At 41.5% G+C, this 26,766-nt stretch overlaps 1 protein-coding gene across 2 annotated transcripts in view; it reads left to right on the top strand.

Moving 5' to 3' along the window:
- Positions 1–26,766, top strand: part of CDH11 (cadherin 11) — a 152,541-nt gene that overhangs the window by 44,319 nt on the left and 81,456 nt on the right. The window contains exon 2 of one of the 2 annotated variants that reach the window (XM_081275508.1): positions 16,228–16,352. The exons of the other annotated variant lie outside the window; for it this stretch is intronic. The gene's annotated coding sequence lies outside the window, so the exon portion shown is untranslated. The remainder of the gene's footprint in view (positions 1–16,227; positions 16,353–26,766) is intronic. 2 annotated transcript variants of the gene reach the window in all.

Raw genomic sequence — 26,766 nt, 5'->3', positions numbered from 1 at the left:
AAGCCTCTACACACGTGTGCAGGTGCACACGTGGATGCTGATCTTTTCTGTTGCTATGTTGGGACTTTGCTCTGGGAAGGGTCCTGTGGTTTTGTACCGAATAGTTAATGGGCTTGCTGGTCTCCCGCCTTGACCTCCTTTCGTTTTCCGCTGGTAGCGCTTGGTCTTGAGCTCCGGTTCTCAACATTGTCTGCTTTTGGTGTCAGCTTTGTTTGCCTCTCTTCTGCCAAAGGGCACCAGAATTACTCAAAGGACCTTTTGGACCGCTTGTTCAATGAATGAAGAGCTCGATGGGGACAGTTACAAGAGGCCAGCACAGGCCTGGGACTGGTCCCCTGCCTCAGCATTGCCGGGTGGTGACTCATGCCTTTGGCTCTGGCCTCTGCTGATCTCACGAGCAGGTGGGAGGTTGGCTTTGTCAGCACATCCCAGTGTGTCTGACCTTTTCACCACCATCTCACCTACCTTGCATTTTGAAAAATCTCCTCTCTAAATGAGCTGCGTTTATAAACTTGAAGAACCGATCCCCTTCCCCATTTGAAATGAATCCTGTGTGCCGAATTGACAATCAAAGCTTCTAATCAGTAAGAGTTCATCAGTTAACAATTATCTGTTTACTGAGCACCTCCTATGTGCCTGATCTATGGCAGGTGCTAGGAATTAGAAAAGTGAGCAGGATTCCATCTTGGCAGGGGTTTCCAACCCATAATAGTATCCTTATTGACTTCTTTTAATTTGGGCACGGTCTATTGAGCATCTGCTGTGTGTTTGGGTGGGCTAAGTGCCTTGTGTGCTTTACCTCCTTTAATCATCAGAGCAACCTGTGTTAGGCATCAGAGAGGACCCTTTCCAGATGAAGAAAGGAACTTGTGGAATTAAGTCCCTTGCCCAGTCTGTTGCACCATAGAATAAGGGAGCTTCCAGCTTTCTAAGACATCATCTCTGCTCACCCCCTGATTGTTTAGATGGGGAAATTGAGGCTCTGAGTGGTAAAGGGATTTGTGCATAGACACACAGGGGCAGGGCGTGGACTTGAACTTGTCCACCCCGATCTGTTACGCCAGTTGGCTTTGTTCCCCTGTTACTGGCTAATTTATCTTGAGCTGAGGCGAACCTCAAGTGTTGTCCTGGGTAATTCTATCCAGGTTTGAAATAAGTGAAGTCACCATTAGATTCAGAGCAAGCTCATTAGGGGCCAGGCTCCAAACTTGCTCAGCATTGTGGTGCTCAGCCCCCGCACCGTTCTAGCGGCACCATAGATGGTCGGCTGGCATTGGATCAGAGCACCAAATAAAATGTGGAGGCTTTCAGGAATATCCTTCTCATGCTCCCACTATCAATTTGGTAGTTGCTGACCTCCCTTCTTGTATTCTCCTGACACCAGCGAGTATTTTAGACTCCAATTGTTGGTATCAATATTTAATTTGACACTTTGATGATTCAGTCATTTAGCATTGTAAACTATTTTCCTGTTTCTATTTTGGAAGAAATTGGCTAGTCCTTTTGGCAGCTCTAGGTGGGTAGGTTTTCCTGACTGTTCAAGAAATTGGAGGAGGTTGTTGATATATCAGAAAGCTCCTTCAGTTTGGATGTGGCCAGCTCAGGGATCTACACTGCAGAACTCTGGGTTGCAGGATGAGATTTGGTGACATTACATATTTATTTCTAGGCCAGATCATGTTTTAAACATTGAAGAGAAAGACAGAAAAGAAAACTTCACCCGCAGTTTACATACTCTGACTCATAAAGCATCTTTATTTTTCTCTTTCCTTTCAGGATGCAACTTAGGAATATTTTTACATTAGTGTCATTGCAGTAGAGAGTTTATTTCATGATGAACCATGGCAGAACAGCACAGAGAAATTTTTCCACATTGCTTTCTAATCAGTGAAATTGCAACCTTGGGGAAGGCCTGTGATTCCATGCAGAGTGACCTTCATTTTTACTTAAACATTTCCTATTGCAACAAGGAAGTTCTGATTTTTTTTTAATGGGAAAATAAGGATATAATTCTTGTTTGCAATCGGGGTCAAAAGAATGAGATTATTAAAAGAATCGAGAAACCAAGGGGCCCCTTGACATCAAGTTTGTTACTTTGTTTTGAGCCAGACTGTCACAGCTGTAATGCTTTATTTCTCCAATGACAAAAGAGTTCTGGTAACATGCACGGGGAAGCCTAGAATTAGTCAGTATCGCAATTCCTTTCTGTTCTTTTTTTTTTTAATCTTTAAAAATAATTTAAATAATTAAGATGGCTTTGGATGCAAGCATCTTTCCTCATTGCTGGGAATGGGTAGCATTTTAGCTGGAATGCAAAACAACACACGTGATGAAAAATTAGACCTGCTTAGGAAAAGTGAACCTAATATTTAAAAATCTCTGTGACAAACAAGGAAGAAGACAGATAATTATTGGTGTCAATCCATGTGCTTGCTTTGGGGTCATACCTGTTAGGATCAGTCCTTTAATGAGGTTATCGGGTTTTAGCCATGAGTCTGAGGAAGGGGATCTGAGGATGAGCTGACTCCCAGGAGAAGCTGGGAGAACGTTCATGGACTCTCTTTGCATCATAATTTGACAAGGTCGCATGAGACAGTCTGCTCAGGCCACTAAAAATAGACGGTCTCAGAGATCCAATCATGTCGTTAGGGTCTTCTTGACTTTTCTTTAGTTCTGTCTTCTTTCAGGAGCTCTCTTCATTCTTTGTACCCACCTGCCTCCTCTGTGGCTCAATATTTGCTCTGGGTAAGACACCACCCCCTTGTGAAGACAGAGAAGGCGGGACATTTCAGGACCCTCACTTACAAGACTGCTTTACTTTTCAGATGCCCTCCTCCTTTTCTTCCTCTCTTTCCCTTCCTCCTCTCTTCCTCTGCCTCACCTCAACATGGCCCAGATGACCTGTGATTATCCTTGCAGAACCACTAACAGTTAGAAATACTTGATATGTTATTGTTGGAAAAAGTGAAAGAATGAATGAATGAGTGGTCAGAGCTTTACAGAATGAATGAATGAGTGGCCAGAGCTTTAGAGAATGAATGAATGAGTGGTCAGAGCTATAGAGAATGAATGAATCAGTGGTCAGAGCTATAGAGAATGAATGAATGAGTGGCCAGAGCTTTACAGAATGAATGAATGAGTGGCCAGAGCTTTAGAGAATGAATGAATGAGTGGTCAGAGCTACAGTGAAGGCAAAATTCCAGGGAGGGCACAGTGGGCTAGGAAGGTATTCACCTCCCTTGGAAACACAGTCCTCTGCTGTTTTACAGGCCCCTTTTCCACACCCTTGTCCATCCCCATTTCCAAGTACACAGTTGCCCTACTTCATGTGAGTGTTCTGTCAACGCCCAGGCATTGTCTGTTGGGTGGATCTGCCCACATCTGAACATGCCCATCCACTCCGAGGTTCTATAAAAATCCAAAGGAGTCATTTAGCAAATAGATTCATTGTTTCTATTTTTCCCTCTTGATTCCATAAACTTCATGCAGATTTTTGCAAATATGATCTTACCCAAAATGCTAACAGCTACAAAACAGATAAAGAAGAGCGTTGGTGAATTAAATAGAAAGAAGAAGAAAGGTGTGAGGTCCCCAGAAGTCCCACAAGGCTCTGCCCACCTCACCTCAGTTCCTCCAGCAGCCTTTGAAGTATCCTAGGAATACTCAGGCCCTGGCAAGGACAGCAAAGTCCCTGGATTAAACCTGTTTAGCTCTTAGCATCCTGTGATTTGTGATGTCACTCAAACCTCAAGTCTGGATCTCTGTGTTTATCCTTTTGCATCAGATGCAGATAATTATGCAGTGGGTGTAGTAGGAGCTATATATGGTGCAAGCGACAGAGTTTTTGCTGTTTGTAACCTTGCAGGGATCTGGGTGGCAGGCAAATGGTTGGCGATATGTTTCCTCAAAACAATGTGGTCAAGGATTGAAGGCCCCAGGGGCTGAGAAGGACTGTTGTAAACACAGAGTGTGACTGAGCTCTGTGCTGGGCAGGTTTGTGCTGGCTTAAAGGGATGCTAAAGAAAGAACTGTGATCTGCTCTCTTTTATTAACCTTTTATTTTTTTTCTGTCATTCATCACTATCCAGTTCCTTGCTATTGACTTGCTGGAAGAAAGCTCTGTAGGAGGAGCAGCTCTATTTGTTTGGCTCCTTACTTTTTGACTTGGTCTGGCACATAATAGACACTCAAGAAACATCTGTTGACAGGATGGATGATTGACAGATATGATACTCCATAAAGTGTGTGTGTGTGTGTGTGTGTGTGTGTGTGTGTGTGTGTGTTGTGTGCGCATAAAGTTGACAATATGGACAATCAGGAGGGGCTTGGTTATTGTTCAAAATAGAAGAGGCAGACCGAAGGGGACTTCTGGTGCTTTGACACCACAGGTGGCAAAAGCAGGCCCATGGTTTATAGCAAGCACATAGCAGCCTGTGGAGGATGGTGGCTCACAGGCTCTCCTGGCGGAGGGTGCTGTGACGCATCCTCCCTCTCTGCGCCCCTCACCTGAGGGTGGGAGGCTCTGTGTCTTCACCTGCCAGTGTGGCAGTTCTGTGCTGCCCAGTGATTCTGCTTTCATTGTTGTGACTTTCAGGATGATGCCCTTTACCGGATGCAAGGTCATCCATGGGATGCAGAGCATGCTGGCATCAGTGTCTCCAGTGGCTGTGACCTGACTGGGGACCAGTTTGTCTTCTCAGGCACTGTGGCCATTTGCCTCCATGTGTGTCCTCCCCGTTTCGTATGCCACAGCCCTTGCAACTAAATGACTAACTAAATTACTTACAAGCCAAGCTTTGCAATTGGAACTTTTACACATTATTCTATCCATGCTGCAATTTCTCCTTTGTACCTTTTTACTATATAAAATGGTATTACATTTTTCTCCATCTTATGCATCTTTGAGGGAAGTCTGAAATCCCCTTTGGAATAAAAAAGGGTATGTGTAAATGCATGACACAAATTATAGGGGAGGTACAAGTAAATTCCTGGCCCAGAGAATCTTCAACCTAGTTTCTTCTATGTGAAGACCTAGTTTTCTGGAATGATTAGACTCTGTTCCCGCCTCTGTCACGACATCAGGATTGGCATTTGTCTCTCCTTGCATTTCCTCCTCTGTCCTTGGGAGAGTTCCACCGTCATTCATTGAAGTCCCTTCATATGCCTGACTTGACATGGGATGCTCAGCAGGCTGCTCTGAAGAGATGCTGGGATGCAGAAGGGAGGGGGCATCTGTGGCTGCTGAGATCCCATGGGCTCTACCCTTCACTCATCTCCCACTGGGAGTTTGGTCCGCCAATCTTCAAAGTAAGTGCAGAGCAATGGATGGGTGTTCTCACCCCTTCAGTCACTCAGGTGTGTCTTCACGGTATCGGGGACTTCTTCTAATTATTATTTACATAGTGTTTTCCTTTGACTCATCTACTTCTCTTAAATATTTTTGAAGGAAAGTTGTATTCCTCTCATTGATGCCCAACCAGTTCCTCTTGTCATAAATATGGGGTCACCCCAGAAATAGACGTAATTAAAGGGAAGCAGTGCAACTGAATGCATTCCGAGCCCGAGAGTGCCTTCTCTTTGTTCAGAGAGATTTTTTGGGGGGAATTGCTGCAAATCAATGAGATTTGCAGCTGAGATCTGGATTGAAAGAGAATTGACATCAGAGCTCCCTATGTCTTGACAATAGTGATTTAATACCAATAATAAATATAGCAATTTAGTGGGTCCCTATTGTATCAGATCTTGCACTAAATTCTTTACACTGAACTTTTGTAACAGAAAAAAAAATTGATATCTTTGACAATGATGTTGACTGATATTAGTGAATCATAACTTTGTACCAGAAACAATAGTGTCATTTACATACACTGACTCTTGCTTCACCACAGCTTTGTGGTGTTGTGGTTCCCATTTGGCAGCATGGTAGCCTGAGTCTCAAGTGACAGAACTGATAAGTCATGGAGCCCCCAATGAAAACTATTCTACTGGAATCAAGAGTTCCCTCAGCAGGGGGTGGATCTCTAACTCTTCAAACTATCTCTGCTTGTTGGGTGACAGGCCTGCTTGCTTTGGCTAGATAGGATCCTATAGGCTTTCTCTGAGGGTGTCATCTTGTCAGGGACTCAGAAAGATGACTGTCTGCATGTCACAGCAGAAGCTAAAGATACCACCCTGCACCATCACAGCTGGTCCCCAAGGTCTTCTGCAGAGACCTTAAAGATGGCCATCATCATGACATCAAGTTTGGATCATGAAGTCACAAACTTGTGTTGATGACAGAGATGCACAAGCCCCTGGCTCAATATTTCCAAAGATGAAATTAGAACCCTGGTGGTGGGAAGTGGGATGCCTTTTCCTAGGGGAATTGATTATTTCCATTACAAAATTCTGTAATCTTAAAGTAGGAAAGAAACTTAAGGTTCACCAAATCTACCCTGGTACCCAGAGCCAAATGAATATCATAATTTACTGGATCAGGAAAGTGGCTTAAATATTTCCAGAAATGAGTGATCAACTTGCGGGTAGTATTTGTGTGTGTGTTGTGTGTATACAAATACACAAAGAGATGTTATATCTGTATCTATCTGTATCAGACAGCTGCAAATATCAAAGACAAGAAAGCACAAAGAGAATTCGTATCAAAATCCAGCCTCATTTTCTTGGCTGAAGCTGTGTGCAAAAGGATTAATAAGTGCATCTTGCCGCAGAGGACCTGGTCAAGCCTCTGAGCCTCTGATCTGAGCACATCTCTTCATGTAAGAACAAGATTGCTCAGAGTGATCCAAACCCATTCTGATAAGATGATCCAACTCCACACAATGGCGGACAATGTTTTATTTTTTTTCCTCCTTGTTCTTTATTTTTACTAATCAAATTAGTAGACATGGACATAAATTTTAACTACTCAAGGAATTAAACAAAAAGATGAAAAGAAAAGGATAAAGGGAGAGAGGGAAATAAAAAGACAAAGTCAAATGGTCCTTTGAGGTTTTATGCATGTGTGTGTGTACATGCCTCAGAGGTAAATCGTGGGGGACCAGCCTAGATAAAACTTGCTGTGAGAGAATTGGGTTCTTGATATGGGCAGGTGATTTTCCCAACATCCTTAATATCATCAAAATTTGTGCATACCAGCGAAGAATGTTATTTCACCAATAAAGTGCAGCAAACTAAAACTGAAACATTTTAATGGCCTTCTTCTCCCATGGACCCTGAATGAGTCCAGTGTACTTAATGAGGTGTGATGAGGAGGCAGAGCGCCCACTGGACTCTCTCCCTGGCTCATGTCAGCCTCTCTGTGGCCAAATTCAAATCTGTGTCTAAGGAAAATTATAAGTTCCCATTCAGTGCAGCCCTGCAGTCGCACGTGTGCCCAGGTGAGATCATGTGCCAGGATTCTCCTCCTCCTTTCCTTATTCATTTGTTCCAAAGTTTTCCTACAGCATTTAGTTTGCACTTTTGTCTACTTAATACACAGTAAGCAAGCAAACGTACACACTTTTTGGCTTTGTGAAATTCATAGATAATTTCCAGTTTTCACAGCTTGTATCTTCAGAATGTTTCGCAATAGGTAAATAACAAAATAACATTTTTTTTTAAAAGTAACTTTACATTTCAAAAGGAAAGTCCCACTTAATTTTGACAAACCGTGTTTTATTTCTATTTGAGCATAATGACCCCAGAAGAAGCTCTCACCTGCTATACCATAAATCTATGGATGGTGCACCTTACCCTTCTTCTTACATTAAGAAGGGAGTTGTAAGTAATTTGGACACACAGTTAAAACTGCAGTGTGAGTGTATGTGCTTCTCTAAGTTTGTGAATATTGAGATTTGCCTCCTCCAGAGAAGTTTGCAGATATTTTGATTACTTGACTGGAAGTTGCCTAGATGTGAACAAATTAGAAATACTGTTCTTGGTTGTGGTAAAAATTTTTGTGGCCCTTCATTACTTTGCAGGTTCTTCTTTGACAATGGCTTTCTTTGGATGGTGTGGTAGCACTGTAAAGGGATATAGTTCTTAGTCATTTTTTTAACTCAGTGGACTACTTCCCTAAATGAGTGCCCTAGTTTATATCTGAAGAATGCAGTTGAATATAGAAGTTGGATGCATTGTTAGAGATTCAACCAGCCTGTGTCAGAATCCCGCCTTGTGGGTTAGTGGCTTTGTTATTGTGGCTAACTTCACTCATCCTTGTTGTGCCTCATCTTCTTAGTTATGAAATAAGAAAATATCAAAGAACTTGACTTCAAATATTTTTACAATATTAAATTATATATTATATGAAATTGCTTAGCCTTGCATCTGATATCTTACAAGCTTCTACTAAATGTCAGGAATAGTCATTTCCTGTTTGGATTAAGTAGTGTCTGATACCACTCAACTCCTGAGCAGGTAGATGTGCACATCATGTGCATGAGATTCCAATCATGCCTTAAATGTCCAAAGATGATAAAATGCTTCACTTGCCATGTAGCATATTGTATATTTGGAAAATATGGATAACACCTTTCCAAACTCAATGCTTGCACAAATACATGCATGTTATTCTAGTCAGAAAACACCTGTTGGTTTCCCTGATTTTTCTTGTTAATAGCTGATTGCAAAATGATAGCCTACTTACTGATTTTTAACTATCTTTGAAAACAAACCAAATAGAATCTCATTGCATTTATCAAGGCTGACTAATTTGAGTCAAGCGAGTACAGCATCATAGTCCATGGAAACACATCACAAATTAGACCTGCCATCTGAGAACAAGAAGATAAAAGGTCAATAGCTCTTTTTATATATGTATATATTAGGAAATTACTTAACTTTTCTATATATTTTAGAAAATTTATATATATATATATATATATATATATATATATATATATATATATATAATAGTTTTGTTATATCTGTTTGTGTAACTATTATCACTCATTGACTACTCCAAAAGCCTGCCCTGTAGAGGGCTAGCAGTGTACTGACCTGGGCCAACAGAGATAAATATAAGATGTTATTTCAGTCCTCACATACCTCACAGTTTCCTTAGATGCAGAGTTGAATGGAGGCAGGTATCCATTATGCAAAGAGCTCTACCCATGGGAAAATCAAAAGCAATAGAGTACATTAAGGGAATCCAATATGGAGCCCTCCGAGGAAGTGAAGGGAAGTCCCACCTAAGTAACTAGAATGGAAGAGAACAGCCCAGGGAGCAGTGTGTGCAGAGAGGCACTTAGATGCAGGACCTGCCAGGGTCAGCCAACTGCAGGGCTTACTGGGGAGGAGGTCAGGTGAGTAGGTAAGGCTGGGGCAGACCTGAGAGACATGCATAAGCTGTGTTAATTAGTATGGTCATTGCTGGACCTCACAGGAAACCATTTGGGGCTTTAATGGTCGTTTTTAAAATATAAATTCTTTTCCTTCTAGTTGATGACTTTTGTCAACAAGACAGTGTGTCTGTTTTGCCATGTGCATTATTTTCAATCAGAACCAAGAGGCAAGTAAGCAAAATAAAATAAAACACAGAACAGAGGTAAATGTGGTTCTAGAGCACATGCGATCATGTGCCCACTGGTTGCTTTGCAATCCAGCAATTCTTTTTAAAGCATGACCAGTCAACCCCATGGATAGCTTTCAGACTTTTTTGAGGCTTGATGTTATTAATTTTGTTTGTTTGCCATCTCCATAGGATGAACGTAAAAGAGCAAAATTGCTAGCATTTTAGAATGAAAATGAAATACACTCTCCTAGATAATGACTTCGGATTTTTGTTTTATTCTAGGTGTTTTCAGGTTGTTGAACAATATAAATAGGCTGTGTGTGTGTATATGCAGGTTTTTATAGTGGATGTGCTTAGATGATCCCCCACGTATTTGCATTTTTATTTCACTTTTTTTCATTTGGTAGAAAAATCACATTGGGAGAGTGAGAAGGGCCAGGCCTTTGGAGCCAGGGAATCCAGGTTGGAATTCCCAATTGCTTGGCTACCTTGGGCAAGTTCTTTACTTCTTGGACACCTGCTTTCCTCCTCTTGGGGGAGGTGGGAATGGAATAAATCAAGCCCCTCCCAGTGCTGTTGGGGAATTTAATTTTCAAAAATGCATGCAAAAGCATCAGGACAATATACCAGGTATATAGAGATAGAACTGGAGTTTCCGGTATGAGAATTGTCAATATGTTAAAGAGAAAGTGAAACTCTATAATTTGGGTAAGAAATGGGGATAAAATGTCTAGCGAGTAGCAGGAGGTTTGCTCATATGCTAGATGACTGTTTGTTTATTCATTTCCCAAAGATATTACAAAGGCTGTGAATATTTATTTAGTTCTGCTCCCAATAGCCCTTCTAATAGGGAATTATTTGGGTACAATGAAAGACATTTGTAAATGCGGCTGATAAGACTGGCATTGGACAAGGACTGTTTTGTTGGACACAAGAATTCTATTATCCCTGGCTTTAGTTGTCAAGTGCCCGGGGAACCCAGAATTTATGGTGGTAGCACAATGGGCCTTTCAGGGCCCAGGGAAAGAGCTGTGAGATCTTGCTCCCCCGCTTTTCAGGGCTTCTAATCTTTTTATCAGGCCAGGACAATGCCGGATTCAGCGGCTGCCTGAACCTCCTGATTGTCCATTGGCCGTCAGGTATTGTGCAGTAATTACCATGGTGACAATGGACTCTCTCTACGCCCTTCCATGGGGCGTTTGGAAAATGGCAAAAGTTGTCACTTTGTATTAGGTACCTCAAAAGCCATGGCTTACTTAGCAAAACTGCTAAAGAGAAATAAGATAATCGTGTTGAGTTTCATTTAAAGGGCCGCTGTGTCAAATCCATTTGAAGCCCAGGAACTCTTTATGGATGTTTTCTTGTAATTAGACGTTGGGCATCACCCCCATCCAGGCACAGAGTAGAAGGTCTTGGAGATTTTGCAAGGAAGTTTGAGCTATGGGCCGCTGGCAGTCCTCAACCACACAGTGGGAGCAGAGATCTTAGCTGAGCCAGAGTGCTTCGAGGGCTCCCTGAGCTTCTCTGAGACTCAATTTCTTCATATTGCAAAAGAATAGTATGGAAAATGCTTAGAGATGAATATGAATTACATGTTTTGTGACTGCATATCAATGTGTGCAAATATTCCAGTCTTTGGCTTTATACAAATACTTTCATGCATACCACAAGGCTTTATCAATAGCAGACATACAATGGAAGATTCAACTTTGAATCTTGTACCATTGTAAAATTGCAATGTCTATCTTTTTATAATGATAGTTATTGATTTTTGACTGTTTATATTAAGGGAGGTGTTTAATTTATTATCACTATTCTTCATAATAACCTTCCAAAATGGTTAATGATCTAAGTTTCATAGAGAGGAAACTGAGGCACAGAAAGTTCTTGCTTGCCCAAAGTCAAATTAGCTTAAAAGAGGCAAAGCCTGCATTTTAAGTGCTGCTGTTCTCTCACACTTTATAGCTATCTGCTTCTTCCATTTAAAAAAAAAAAATCAGAATCTACAAACCTATCCTACAAACTATGCTTCGCCATATGGTTTCAGAACTTCAGTGATAATAGGAAAGAAAAACACCCAGTGGTGATTATTAATTGATTTCACCATCACTTTGATGATGTCAGGAACATGTGAAAACCCCCAAACAAAGGTCTCATCTGTAGGCACTTGGGGTCTGTTGAATACTTACAACCCCCTTCTGCTTACAGAGCAAGAAAAGCACAGAGCTACATCAGCAAAGCAACGTGATCTTTCTAGAAGGTAGGAAAATGTAAGGCTACTGCTCCATTTCTGTACCTAATAAATGTTTCAAACACCTAGCTTTTCACTTGATTATACAATAGCAAAATATGAATATTTAATCATGGTTTGTTTTAATCAGCTCCGTTTCAAAATATCTCAATTCCCTGTTGTGTCATTATGCCAAAAAGTAGAAATTATCTTTGGCCACATCCCAGAGGGATGGGCATGATTTACCCTGGGAAGTGGGTCTCATCTTTATAACTTGTAGAAAGGAGTGGATGTCTTAATGAGCTAACTCCACCCGCTATGCTACTTTCTTGCCCTATGCGATTGGACATTTATCACTTAGCCTCAGTTTTTCTGTCTGTAAAATGGAGGTGTCAACCTTGTAGCTTTTGATCCCTGTTGTACCTATAATGGGTTGAGCTCACAGAACATTCACACATAAGCCTGAGGATCCTATAGCATGCACTCTTGAAGTAAATGGAAGGGGACTATTTTCCAACCCCACCACCGGTAATATATGCATACACACACACACACATACATACACACACACACACACACACATATGAACATATATACATATGTATATATAATATAATATTATGTTATTTATTTATTTGGGGGGTTGTTGACAATTATTCTGATATACACCTGGCTTGGCTGAGCCCACATTCTCAAAGAGGACCCATACATGTTGATCTATAAGCCACAACATTTGTTTTATTTTGTTCACAAAGAGAAAGATATGGTCAGACATGGTGGCACACATCTGTTATGCTGGTGGCTTGGGAGGGTGAGGCAGGAGGACTGAGAGTTCAAAGCCAGCTTCAGAAACATAGCTAGGCCCTAAGCAGCTCACCAAGACCCTGTCTCTAAAAAAAAAAAAAAAAAAAAAATATATATATATATATATATATATATATATATATATATATATATATAGAGAGAGAGAGAGAGAGAGAGAGAGAGAGAGAGAGACAGAGAGTTTTTTACCCCAGGGCTGTAATGGTTTGCAAGCCTGGAAAAACTAAGTGGGGAGATCCTGAGAGTAGCCAGGAGGCAGATGCAGCAAGTCTGGACTGTGGCGTCTCGGCTCAGGAGGGAACTCATGGTTCCAGTTCCCAGGGGTTCATGAGATGCGGGGGAGATGAGGGAAAGTGAACGTCCCAACTTAGAAGGCCTATATGGAGAGAAGATGTACCGCCAACCCGCAGAGCCCTCTCAGACCCATCAACTCTCCCCAAGGCCCAAAGAACAACTTAGAATGCTTGAATTTATCGTTTTCTATCTAAGACACAAGGTCTTCTTGTTGTACATGAAATTTTCACAGCTCCTCTTTTGCAGAAGCTTGCAGTGATGAGAATTCACAGATGATTCATCCTTGTCATCATCTTTTTTTTTTTTTTTCTTTTTTGCTTTTACTTCTGAAGCTTTTCATTGGTTCTTCAGGCTTTGGCGAAAGAAGTTTCATAGAAAGCGTTTTTCAGGGAGGTAAAGAATGCAAGACAAAGTGGGGAGTCCAATTCACTTTTTATCCATTTTGAGAACTTTTAAAAACATGCTGACGATAGATAGAGCTGCATCGTTGACAGATTGTAGTCTGGAGAAGGAAAACAGCAGAAACATAGGCCCTGAAGTCTTCTTTAGGGGCTATTGGCTGAATACCTTCAGCAAGAATTACATCCCTTTAAGTTTGGGTGAAATGGGACTTTTGATACTCAGGGTGGTTGTATTGCAGAGGCCCCTGGAAAGTGCCTTTTTCATCTCTGTTTATAGCATTCTGGTTACCTACTGATGACTAACATGACACTCCAAACTGAAGTGGTTTATAACAACAATTTATACCTATCCCCTATAGTTCTGGGAGTTTTGTGAATTCATTTAGATGGTTCTTCCTAAGATTTCTCTCATGCCTGGTAATTAGATGATGGGAGCTATTGGAAGGTTTGAAGAGGTACAATGTCCAAGATGGCACCTTTACTCACCTTCTGGCTGAAGCAGAAGAAGGTGAGCAGCATTTGGCTGGCTGGGTATGATTGTTCACGGTATGATGGTTCAGAGCATTCAGACTCCACAGATGCCTGCTGGCTTCTCCAAGAGCAAGCCTTCAAAGAGCACAAGGCAGGCCATAGGGTCTCTGTAGGAATCAGTTCAGACTGTGATGACATAATACCAAGGGCTGAGGAGCTTGAACAAGACATATTTATTTCTCATAGTTCTGAAGGTTGAGAAGTCTAAGAGGAAGGTGTCAGCAGATTTGATTCTTGGAGTCGGGGGTCTCCTTCCTTGTTTGCAGGTGGTCATCTTCTCATCTTCTCATTATCCTTCCAAAGCAGAGAGAAAGTGATAGATGGAGAGAGACAAGAGTGAGAGGGAGCAGGAAGAGTAGAACATGCTCATTCTCTAGCTTCCTTATGAATGCTATGATGGGATTATCATGGGAGCCCCACCTCCCTGGCCTTATGTAAACCTCAACATGTGTAATTTCAGGGTCACAAATATTCAGTCCGAAACCCATGCCATTTTGCAAATAAAATGTATTTATTTCATGCCAATAGCTCTGAAAATCTTATCTTGTTTCAACTTCAACATTAAAGTCCAAAGACTCATCTAAATGTCATCTGAATCAGTACAGGTGAGAGACTCGGTACAATTTATCCTGATGCAAAATTTCCCTGCAACTGTGAACTTGTGAAACCAGAGAAATTATGTGCTTCTCTGATATAATAGTAGGCAGACATAAAATAGATAGCCGCTTCCATTTGGAAAGGGAGAAACTGGAAGGTAGAAAGGGTGATGGGTCCAAACGAATGTAAACCTATCAAGGCAAATACCTTCAGATCTGAGGGCACAAGGATGGTTCTCTTTAGTTTGAAGCTGTGATTCTTTGACCCTCACCTGAGGCCCATACAATACCACCTTTGCTATATTTTGTTGGTTACCCAGGATCAGCTCAGATTTACCTGGAGTCTACACAGGGTTATGAATATCTGAGTGTGTGGTTTATTGATGGGGTTATTTTGGTTTTGGTTTTGGTATTGGGGATTGAACCCAGCAGTGCTTAACCACTAAGCTACATTCCCCAACTCTTTTTAAAAAATATATTTTTTTAAGAGACAGGGTCTCACTGAGTTCTTAGGGCCTCATAAAGTTGCCGAGGCTGGCTTTGAACTTCCTATCCTCCTGCCTTAGCCTCCCCAGCCATTAGGATTACAGGCATGTTTTATTATTTGAGGACTGGATACAAGCAATATAGTTGCCAAGTAGGACCCTTTCACCATCTATTAGCTGTTGTTGAGTGAATGGCTCCAGGTGGTTTTCCTCTGTGACTCCATGTGTGTCTATAAATAATCTCAGTGCTGCTATGCACTTGACATCTTGGCAACAGCATAGAAAAAAAATATATATATATATTTTTTGTTCTTCTTGGTATAGTTATCAGAAACATGGTGCTAAGGATAACTCTTAGTAGGTTTACAATTCATCTACTGTCCTTCAATAAGAAGGGTGTATATTGCTTATTTTGGACGAAGTTGAGGAACCATTGGATGGAAGCAAAATGAAGAGGGAAAAGTAGATTTGGAGAAAAAAAAAGCATGATAAATGAAGTCAATGAAAGTTGCTGTTGATGCTCCCCATGCAGATGTGAGTTGGTCCTAGAAGGTAGAAGCTCTAGAGATGAAGGGCATTCAAGTATTCCTTTGTTTTCTTGTCAGAGAAGCTACGCCAGCCGACACCTTTCTTGGTTCAGTGCCCCCATTTTTAAAGACAACAGCTGTTTAGATACTTCATGTACTTCTTTTCATTCATTCAACAAATATATGAACAGCTGCTCTGGCTAGGGAATGTGTTAGACACTTTAGTAGATTTGAAGATGAATCAGACCAGATCCAGGCAGAACAGCCCGGCACAGAAAACCCAGAGTACTGTGTAGTGAGGCAAAACATAACCCCGATGAATACTGCAGTGCTTTCAGCCCAATGCTCTAGTCTCCTGGAATGAGGATGACATCGCCTGTCACAACCACCATAGAATGGTTTGTCCTTGAGTTTATTGTTCCTCAAAGATCGGGCATCTCCAGAACACTGCTTCCCACTTCATAAAGGAAGGCCTGGCTTGAACTCAGAACATTGTTTCTATTAGAAATTGTCTCAAGACTTCATATGTTCACACGCAGGTTTATTGTCGGTGCTAGAGCAACACAGGAGAAATCCACTTTGTTTCAATGGTGAATGCTTGACCAATTTGTCATCAAAGTACCAGATGCACAGATGACTAATCACACCATTTTGTTATTTCAAAAACCATGACAAGTTTCCCTACCTTTGTAATAACTGGGTTATATCTTTCTTTGCACATCTGATCTGTTATCTTCCAAGAGAAAAGCCTGTCTTCTGCAACTATGTATCCCCTGTGTAAAGTAGTGGATCATCTTATCAAGCCCTGTCATCTCTAAGTTACTAAATATCTTTTTTTTTTTTTTTTTCAGAAATCACTGTGCTTTTGGCTTGGTGGCTCCGTGATATTCAATTGTTCTGTCATTTGTTGAGTGACCAATCAGATGGGTGGACTATGTTATAGAAATTGGCAGCAAGTATCCAATGGGTGAAGAAGGTAAGATGGGCCAACATTACTGAGTGAGCCACATGTTGATATGTATGTGGAGATGGAAATTATGCCTGCTGGATCCATTCCTTAAGCCTAGCTTCATTAGGACCTTTATCCAATCCAAGGTAGAGATCTGAGTGAGAGGGTGAGGCCTACTTTCTTGGATTTTGAGGAATAGGATTTTTCAAGGTCATTCAAGGTATTCTCTATATTGAACACTTACTATGTGTCAGTACAGGGATGATAACTCTTTTTAATATAGAAGAGAGCGAAGAAACCATAGAATATTATGATTCTTTAGCAAGGAGTTGGCTGGACATATTGATTGAGATGATTTTCATGTTGTATTTTTTTCTTTTCTTTCTTTTGAAAAGATTTCTTAAAATAGGATAAGGTGGCTTATATCCCACAAGGAAGAGATTGTTGGGAGGCTGAACCTTATAGATCTCAAAAACCAAGAGCCTTGGTGAGGATCCAACAGGCCTGATTTTAACTCCTGGGCCCAGCTCTGCTAGTCAGGGTCTGTTTGCCCTTAGGTTAATGAGCTCTTTTCTGGGCCACGTGGTGGCCAGAGTCTAAGAGCTCTCAAGTTTTAGAATTCTACAATCCATTCGCCTGCATTCCATCTGGTCAGTGGTGATTGCAGCTATTTTCATAGGGCATTCAAATATCAGGCTAGAAATTTGAGGATTAACTCTGTCAGCAGGACATCCCACATCTGGGGGTTCTAGACTCACCTACCCACACGTCTGTGGCTCATGCTCATGTACATGGCCAGCAGGTGTCTTGAATGCCAGGCACATCATGATATCCCCTCTAGCCCTTAGCTTTCTCCTGTGTCCCACATTTGGGTGACAGCCCCATAGTTCACCCCAGCTGGAAACACAGGAGGAATCCTCCATGCCTCTCAGTTCCTCCCCTCCCATAACAATGCATTCCTGTTCATTCATTCCTACTGTGAACTCGCAATTATCTCAGAAATATTTCTGTTTTCCTCTTTCTCCTGCCACCATCCAGATGTAATCCCAACCGCCTCTCTCCAAAGTTACTAGAATTGCCACTTAACAGGTGTTTTTGTTTGTTAGTATTTTGTTTTTGCCTCAAGGATTAGTTCTCCCTCCTCAGCTCCAATAAGAGAATCTTCCACATACTTTCTGAACATTATTCCTGATCCAGACTTTACAGCACTCTCCCACTTAACTCCTTTCAATAATAGAGACATAAGCTCCTGAATGAGCTTCTAGGACTCCTGGATGCTTTCCAGACTCACCTCTCAGCCACTCTGTCCACACCCAGCCCTCTGGATAGACATGCTTTCTAGAATCTACCCACATCACACACTTTCACTTCCCTAAAACCATATAACCCCCCTCTCTCTAAAAGCATTCTTACTCACTTTTTAGCTTAGCTTGGACTTCACTATATCTGAAGAGTTATTTCTGGTCCCCTAAGACTGAGCTGTGGTCAGCTTTTGGATAATACTTTACCAGACAGGAGGACACCCTTTTCTGTGATTTCCATGTTGGATCATTGTTATCTATGTAGTTGTCTGCTTTCCTAGCTATACCTTGAGGTACTAGAGGGCAGGGTTTATTTTGGGACCACCATGCTCCTAGTTGCAAGCACTATATCTGGCCCAAAGTATGCATGTAAAAGGTATTTATTAAACAAGTGAATAGAGATCTATAGTATATTTTGAACAGGAAATGAAGGGAGAGAACAGCCATAATTATATCAGTTAACAGATACTGCATGCTGACCCTTGTCAGGCTTAGGCTTTCTTTAAAGTCATCACCTCCTTTAAAGTTTGCAAAAGTCTGATATGGTAGGTACTGTTAATATCCAAAATTGTATAAATGAGAGAACCCAACCATAGAGAAGGTAAGTTGTCTATGGTGATATGCCATAACTTTTATCCTTGGCATCTGTATCTGTTAAAAGTTTGACTTTACCTCTAGCTGGGTCTTTTGGCACTCTTCTTCCTTTTCCTGAACAAATCCGCAAAATTGTTGACAAAATCATTTCTTTCCACATAAGGCCAGAGGTCTCTTCTGCAGTCCACACAAGCTATTGTTAAAGAGATGGGCATCAGCTGCGACTAGACCCATTGATTTTTGGAGATGTCCCAGATACTCATATATTGATCATATATCTATGAGGGTCTGTTTGGGGAGACAACCTCAACATTGGGAGATCCCAGCATTTTCTCCCATGCTCTGGTCAGTAGTTGTTAGGAGAAAATCCAATGAATGAAAACATTTGTTGTGAAAGCAGATCTACCCCTCCTTGAAAATGCATCAGCCTGATTTGGAAGTTGTAGAGTCCACTTTTCTCCCATGTGCATAATTTTTGGTCATTTGCTTTGAAACCTGGTTCAGCAGACCAAAACGTGTCTCTCTCATGGGTATGTCTGTGAATGATGATCATCTCATTTCTGCAAAGCTAAATGGGTCTCTTCATTGCATCCGCCCTTTCAATTCTTCATTAGGAGGTGAGAGTGACATTTCTTATTTTTCTAGATAATAGGGACAATTAGAACGAGGTAGCAATGAAACAGAGTCAAAAGTTAAATAGAAAATACTTGAATTTAATTTCACTTCTAGGAAATCTGTTAGATTTATTTTTTTCAACTGGAAATTAAGAATAGCCTATTTTGAAGAACTTTGCGTAGCTTTTATTCCAAGAAGAGGAAGTCAAATATTCCAATGCCTGTGGACTAGGCATTGTGACCCAGAGCTGCCGGCCACAGTCATCCTTAAAAACAGAAGCAAACAAACAACAGACAGAATAGTGCTTTCATCTTGGGGATGGGATTCTCGTTTTAAGGAGAGGAATATTGTGACGTGGGGGAAGAGAAGGCTCATTCATGATGATCATCTTAGTTTTAGGTCTGGAAATAACAAAACAGAACTTATCAACAACTTTAGCTCAAGACTCATTCTTGACACCCAGTGAGTTCAGGATGCCAGTGTTTCTTGATCAGGTCTCTGTGATATAGGCATAGGAATTTGAAAAGACACTTTTCCTAAAAACTCCCTAGTCCTAAGGAGTCTGCATTTAAGTGGCACTGTATCTAGCAGCCAGACTCTAAGTGGAAGGAAATAAGACTTAGCAAATCCTGGTGAAGTGGCTTGGGTTCACAGGGTCAGCTTTCTCCCCGACTTGCAGGAAAATCAAATTGAACGTGAATTTCCATTCCTGGCATACCTGTCTCACATAGGTACCTTCTCAGAGCAGTGGAGGAATTACCTGGGTCGCTACAGGACAGATCTCAACCCTACAACCTTGCTGGGTTTCTAGTAGGGCACTAGAGCCAAGATACGAATGGGTCTTGGAGAAGTAAAAGGGATGTGCCCTTTGCAAAAGAAGAAGGTGCACACATTGACACCCTGATGAGTAATAATCAGCTGGGGCTCCTGGTCACAGGTCACCCAGTTATCTCTTATTTGCATAGAAGTCAATCCCTGAAGCTGTTTGGGGCAGCTCACCTGTGCTAGGAAATCCATGAGGCTCTGTGTTGCCTCTGACAGTCTGAAGTGTTTGCAGTCTGCTTTGTAAGCCTCTGGACCTGCTGGGACTGTCTGCAAATACACTTTTCCTATTTTGGGATGTAGGCCACTGTGGAGAAGGAGGCCAGGTCATCTGTAGCTAGTGTCACTAGAATCATAAACAGTTGCTCAGTGCTCTTGGTGACCATCCATTGCAGATCTTCAATGAGTAATGTAACTGTGACTACCATGTTCAATATACAGTTGCATGAAATTCCTACATGTCAGGCATGTGAATATCCTGCTGCTGCCTGCGATCAATATGAAAGGAAATACCTCAGCCAACGTTATGCTTCTCTGATCTTACTTTCTTTAACAAACGATGGGCAGAGAACAGAGATCCCTCCTAATATTAACAACGGTAGCTGATACCTGTTAAGCAAAGCCGTGTGGCAGGCACGGGACCTCATGCTTTACAGTTACTGTCTTGTTGGATGTCACCCCAAATTTGATTGCTACATGCAGTGGCCATGATTTTTTTTTTTTTTTTTTATAGATGAGGACAGTAAAGTTCAGAGGTGAGAGCAGTTGCTGATGGCCACATAATTAACTATGGAAAGAGGAAGCAGAGATTCCACCCTCATGTGCCACACCCCAGTGCCTCCTATTGATCAATATGACTCTTTTAATTCGTTTGAACTTTGACTTTCAGTCTTGGACTGATGTACATGGGAGGTAGTTGGAAAGCAATTCATATTGTCATTGTTTTGGTATGGCCTAAATCTTGAGTTTTAAAGGTGTCCTAATGAATTCTAGGCACAGTTTGAAGCTAAATTTGTATATATTGAGTTAGAGGACAAGAGGGGTCTGGATATGTTCTCTCATCAGCCTTCCCTTGAGAATCACCAGTATTTTAGGCCTTGAACTGGGTCATAAATGAAATGCACCTGTCTCAATACAACAATGAAACCAAAGTTATGTCTTTATCGTGACTCCCCCCCCCCCCCCCCCCGCTTTCTGGTGATGGAGCAGATAGAAAGCCATAGCACAAAGCCACTTCTAAACATCTTCACAGATTGTAAGAACATAGGATGGAATGATTCTGCTAGAAGTAACCAGAGGAGACTTCAGTGGGGAGTTCACCTTTGGGTTTAGACAGGAGCCTGAGTAGGAATTGACTGGGAGGAGGAGATCAAGACCTGTCAAGGGGATCTACAGAGAGGTTGTTGAGCTGTCCTTTGTAATGACCAGGTAGAGTGTTCCCTGAAATGTTTCTTTGTTTTCATTTTTATTTTTATTTCAACAGACAAGATGTTGAAATAGATTAAATATTTTTAAAATTCAAAATATGAAAAACGCCTACAGAGACAGTTCCTCCAATTCCTTGTCTCTCATTTCCTTTCCAAGAGACAACCAATATTTTGGGTTTCCTTTGTGACCTTCCAAATAGTTACAAACATGCATCCATATAGCCACTCTCTCCACCTTTGTACACGTACATGGATGAGACCCAGCTACAAATACAGTTCTGCACACTGTCCTACACCTTGATTTTAAAAAGAATTTTTTTTCAGTTTTCCTCTTGTTTTACTCGCCTGTTGTTTGATTTAAAAGTTGTGATTCTTCTTTTTGCTGTTAAAACATTTTCCACCTGCAGAAATTTTCCAAAAATAATACAATGAATTCTTAACAAACCCTTCATCAAGAGTCATTGACTTTTTAAAAAATTACTTTGCTGTGTTCCATGCAATGATTTTGTGAATTTAATTTCAAATTAAGGTGTAGTTTGGATGTCAGTTACCCAGAGAACCCAGCAAGCCTCCTTCCCTGCTGCTCACTTAGGGAGATAAATGTATTTGCCACTGAGAACATGTTCCTCTCAGGTCAGTTTCCCTGAGATGCCATGAGCAGCAATTCTACCCCCCAGGATAAAGGTGGCAGGAGGCTGACTTTGGGTCACTTGATTTTGGGGAAAGGATTGTGTCCCCAGGTGCTCAGCAAAAATCAGCATTTGGGTAGATGAACATACTCCCTGCTTTTGTCTTCCGGGCCCAGAGGCCCAGGATAAAACAGACAGTCCAATTGAAATCTAATCACTTCATTTCCAACAACTGGCCATTGAGATAGAATTATGTCCTTTGTTCTTCTTGTCAGAGTCCACACGGTATCTCAAAGGCTGGTGTGGGATTTCCTCCTTTCAAGATCAAAGCACCTGAGTATTGCTCAAGTTATCTGTGCACTTCCTCTGTGTATTACATGGCAAGGGATAGTTTGTTCTCAAAGTCAGAGGGTCTTTGAATCCTGTGACCGGCAGGAAGTAACTTAATAAGACAGTGTGGTGGGGTTTCACGGTCATGGGCTCCGGGACCAGGAGGATTATTTTCAGTTATTCATTCATGCATTCTCTCATCAAATAATTCCTGAAGGCTTCCATGAAACTCTTGCATGTTCTATGTGCAAGACGTGTGCACACTATTTGCAAGGTAGTTCCCCAGGATCTTCAAGGTGACAGGCATATCTTTAGACATATCTCAGCTAAAGAAGGCAGTTCTTCTGAGCATGGTGGGAGGGAATTTCCATGAAAGGACTTCCTAGCCACTCATTCATTTATTCATTTTCATATGCAGGTGAACATACACCTATTGTCTTTTTACACTGTACTAAATCCACAGGTGCAGTTGACCACAACAGTTCCTATTCTCAAGAAGTTCATAAACCACATGGAGGTATTTTTCTGACCACTTTCTAATCCTGTTTCCTTCAGTTGGGTCTATACAGCTGACTCCAGAGTATTTTATGAAGAAATCAGGCCATGGTCCATCAGTCTTCCCTGGCTCCACATGATTCCTAAGACACAGAATCACCATTTGATCAGGAGGCTACTAACCCAAATTTCCCTCTGCCCTTTGGGGAACTCAGAAATCAAGGCATTGTGTGATGAGAAAGCAAGGGTAGAAAGGTAACACGCCATACCAAAATCTGCCACCAATTTATTGTGTCTGCAGAGAATCCAGAAGGTTGCACCCCAACACCTGGCAGGTACCTCAATTTGGAAGCATTAGAAAAAATTGTGAAAGGGCCAGTGAGTTCATCTTTTAGATAGACTCTCTGAATTTTAGTATCTAAACACCATTCCAAATTCTGCTGGGTTGGGTTGCCACAGCAACGATTCTTATACTATTTGTTTTAAAGGAAAATGATGTTTTTTTTTTTTAATTTTGGTTCCATATGCACAAGTGCTAATGAGTAGGCACCTCTTTAAATGAATATCTGGAAAATCTCCTGAAGTATATTTCTATTCATAACAGATACTATTTTGAAGCTCTTAACACTTCTAGCCAGTGTTCAGGATTTCTAGGACCCAGGAATATTGTTATCCACCATCCCCAAATCATTTGTATCATACTTGGGCAGATATAAAAAGCCTTTTTTGGCATGTGAGTTTTTATTCCCATTAGGAGTTTGAGCAGGTACCTGCTCAACAACCCTGGTAAGAGGGCAGAAGCAACCCGTGTTCACTCAGGACTGGCCAAGGTAGTTGGTGCTCAAGGTCATGGAAGCATGTCCAGATACTCAGTCCCTCTCCATTGAGCCACAGCATGTTTTTTTTCTAATCTACATTGTATCAAGTTGATCCATTCTGAGATGCAAGCTTCAGAAGTTTGGAGTTTTTTGAGGATAGAAAGAGCAAAGTCCTTGGCCTGGCTTCTACGATGGACATGATCCAGTGCCCACGTCCTCTCATCACTGGAAGCCCCCATCCATCTTCCCGCTTGGCTCTCCAGTCATAGCTTATTGCTAGTAGTCCCTGAACATGCTGTAATGCCACACACTCTGACTTTCTCACATTATTCTTCTCTGGCCTGATTGGTCTGGGTACACAGAGAAGAATGCTGTCATCCAACTGGGGTTCCCAGACCCCATGAAATAGTATATCTCTTTTTTCCCCTTATTTTCAGAGGTTCTGGTTCCTTAGGGTCTTACTATAACTTCCACTTTCTCCATACAACAAATATGAATTTATATTTATGGCCATTTGGGTATAAAGATAAATATGATCTTCTATCCTAAAAGGTCATTTTTTTTTCTCATTGTAAAAGAAATTAAAGCTTTCCTGTAAACCATCTAAAATCACTGTGGGCCTCAGGCACTGTGCTTACTGTGACTAATGGAGAAGTCAGCACTGATGTTCCTCTGTTGACACATTGCTGTTCATTTATCTTTAAGTCTGCAGGATCCTTAAGAAGAGAATCAATCTCATGCCATCTATTGTGGTGTGTGGGGGTACATATGCACTTTTGGTGAATAGGCTTTCAGAGGGATGAGATATTGTCTCCATCTACCTGGCCTTTCCCTGCTGAGAATTTTGGCAGACATGGGGCTAATATTTTCCTTTAGAAAATGGACTTGGAACAGTAATCATTAGCCCAGTCTCTGCCGAAGCACCAATGCTGCCTTCCCCACTAGGCACAGTAAGCTCAGGGCCCGGGGTCTGTCCTTTAAAGGCACACCTCTTTAAAGTTTGCACATAGCTTCCCTGTAAATTATCTACTGTGATCACTTGAGTTGCATTCCATGCAAGAAGAAACTGAGGCTTAAAGAGGTTAAGCAGAGCATAGGAAAAGGAGTTATCCTACTCAGGGATACATGGTAAACCAGAATTCTAGTTTTTTTTTTTTTTCCCACATAAAACCAATACTACATTGCATTTATCAAATCACACAGCAACCATCCCACATCAAGGCAGAGATTGCTTTATTTTATTTTAGTTGTTTGGAAAATATCAAGACGAAAAGAAACAATAGAAACCAAACAGAGAGAATTGCTTCTAAACTGAGCATTAAATATATCGGTCGGCTTTTCATTGCCGTAGAAAATAATTGACATGAACCACCTTAACGTTGGAAAGATTTATTTTGACACATGGTTTCAGAGGTTCCATTTGATGGCCAGCTGGTGCCCTTGTTTTGGGGTCTGTGGACATGTGGTAGGGAGCATGTGGAAGAGCAAACCTGCTCATATCATGGTGGCCTGAGAGCAAAGGGTGAGAGAAGATTGATAGAGGTCCCAATGTCCCCTCCAACGGGACACCCCTGAGACTTAACTTCCTCCCATTAGGTCCCACCCCCTAAAATTTCTGCCATCTGTCTCCAAATAGCACCATAGGCTAATAATCTTTGGGGGAGATTTAAAATCCAAATCATAACCCTTCACCCTGGCCCCTAAAAGACTCATGTCCATTTCACAATGCAAAGTACATTTAGTCCAACTTTGACAGTCCCTGGTTCTAGCATTGCTCAAAAGTCCAAGTCCAAAGTCTCTGCTGAGACTCAAGGCAAACACTTTATGTGAATACCTAAGATAAAAAGAAACTCACATATTTCCAAGATACAATAGCACATGGTAAATATTCCCATTCCAAAACAGAGGCATAGAGACAGAAAGGTGGGATGGGACCAAAGTGTAGTCAAAACACAACAGAAAAAAAAAAAACAAAAACATGTAAGTCCTATAGTTCCATGTTCTACATCTAGGGTGCATGATGTAGGGTCAGAGATGCACACCACATCCCTACAGTCCCAAAAGCAAGGGCACCAGCTGACTATGGAAAGGAACCTCTGAAATCATGTGTCAAAATAAATCTTTCTTACTATAAATTGATTCATCTCAATTATTTGTGAGAGCAACGAAAAGCTGACTAACATATTTAATGTTCAGTTTAGAAGCAATTTTACCTATTTGGTATCTACTGTGTCTCTTAGGTCTTGATACTTTCAAAAAAGCTAAAATGAAATGATGTAGTGTGATGGGAGTTCCCCAAGCATTGGAGAGCCCTACCCCTATGGGCATGCTGGTTAAAATCTGCATGGCCACCTTTATAGACTTGCTCAAGTCCCTGCATGCAGTTTCTCTTGCCAGGTGTTCCATGTTTCTGACATCTCATCCTTCCTGGGGTCTCCACTGCGACTTCAGCTTTATTCTTACAGCCTAATGCATTTCCCTTCAGGAGCTGCTTGCACAAACTCTGACTCTACAACATATGGCCTGGTCTTCCAGGTTATCCTTTGAAATCTTGATGGAGGTCTCTGTGACCTCATAAATTTTATATTCTGTATGCCTGTAAAAGTAGACAATGCCAAGGTCTGCTGACTATGCAAGGACTTGCAAAGTCTGTGGCTATAGCAGCCTCTGAGTGCTTGATTGCTGAACATGGGAAACAATTACCTAGGTGGTCCAGTGTATGCAGGTACCCTGGTGCTCTCTTCTCAAAGGATAATCCTTGAAGGGAGTTCACACCTTTCTACCTCTGTGCCTGTGATGGGGTGGAGTCCTGGTGATTCCTGAGAATCCCTGGAGGCATCTTTCCTATCCCTATGCAAAGCACTTAGTTTCTTTCTAATGGCGCCAATCTCTTTTAACATCTGCACCTCCCTTGGACAGAACTTTAAGGGTGATTCTTTGCTGGCCAAGTTGCAAGATTTTAAAATCTTCTCCCTCTGAGTTTTGCTCCTGAGTTTCACTGTAAATTTGGCTGAAAGGACCCGGTAATAACATGCCACAGCCTGAATACTGTGCTACCTTGATATTCCCTTTGTCAGATAACTAGCCCATCACTTTCAAACTCAGCTTCCCACAAACTCTCAGATGATTTTTTTTTTCCTGAATGCAATATGTTGGCCTCTAATCCAATTCGCAGTAAACTCCTCATTTCCATCTGAAACCTCATCACCATTTACTATCTGCATTCTGTATTTTCATCAGCATTCTTGACTCCTGAGCCCTCACCAGATTCACCAGTTAAGCTCCATTTATAGCATTCCTGGCTTCCGTTAGCCTCCTTCTCCAAACGTTTCCAAATTCCTTCTATAAACAAATCCCAAAGGTTTCTGAACCACATGGTCATTTATAGTCATGGCATGGACCCACTCCAG

The sequence above is a fragment of the Spermophilus citellus genome, assembly GCF_964194105.1.
Source record: "Spermophilus citellus genome assembly, chromosome: 18".
Lineage (NCBI taxonomy): Eukaryota > Metazoa > Chordata > Mammalia > Rodentia > Sciuridae > Spermophilus > Spermophilus citellus.
This window is presented reverse-complemented; position numbering and strand designations above follow the sequence as displayed.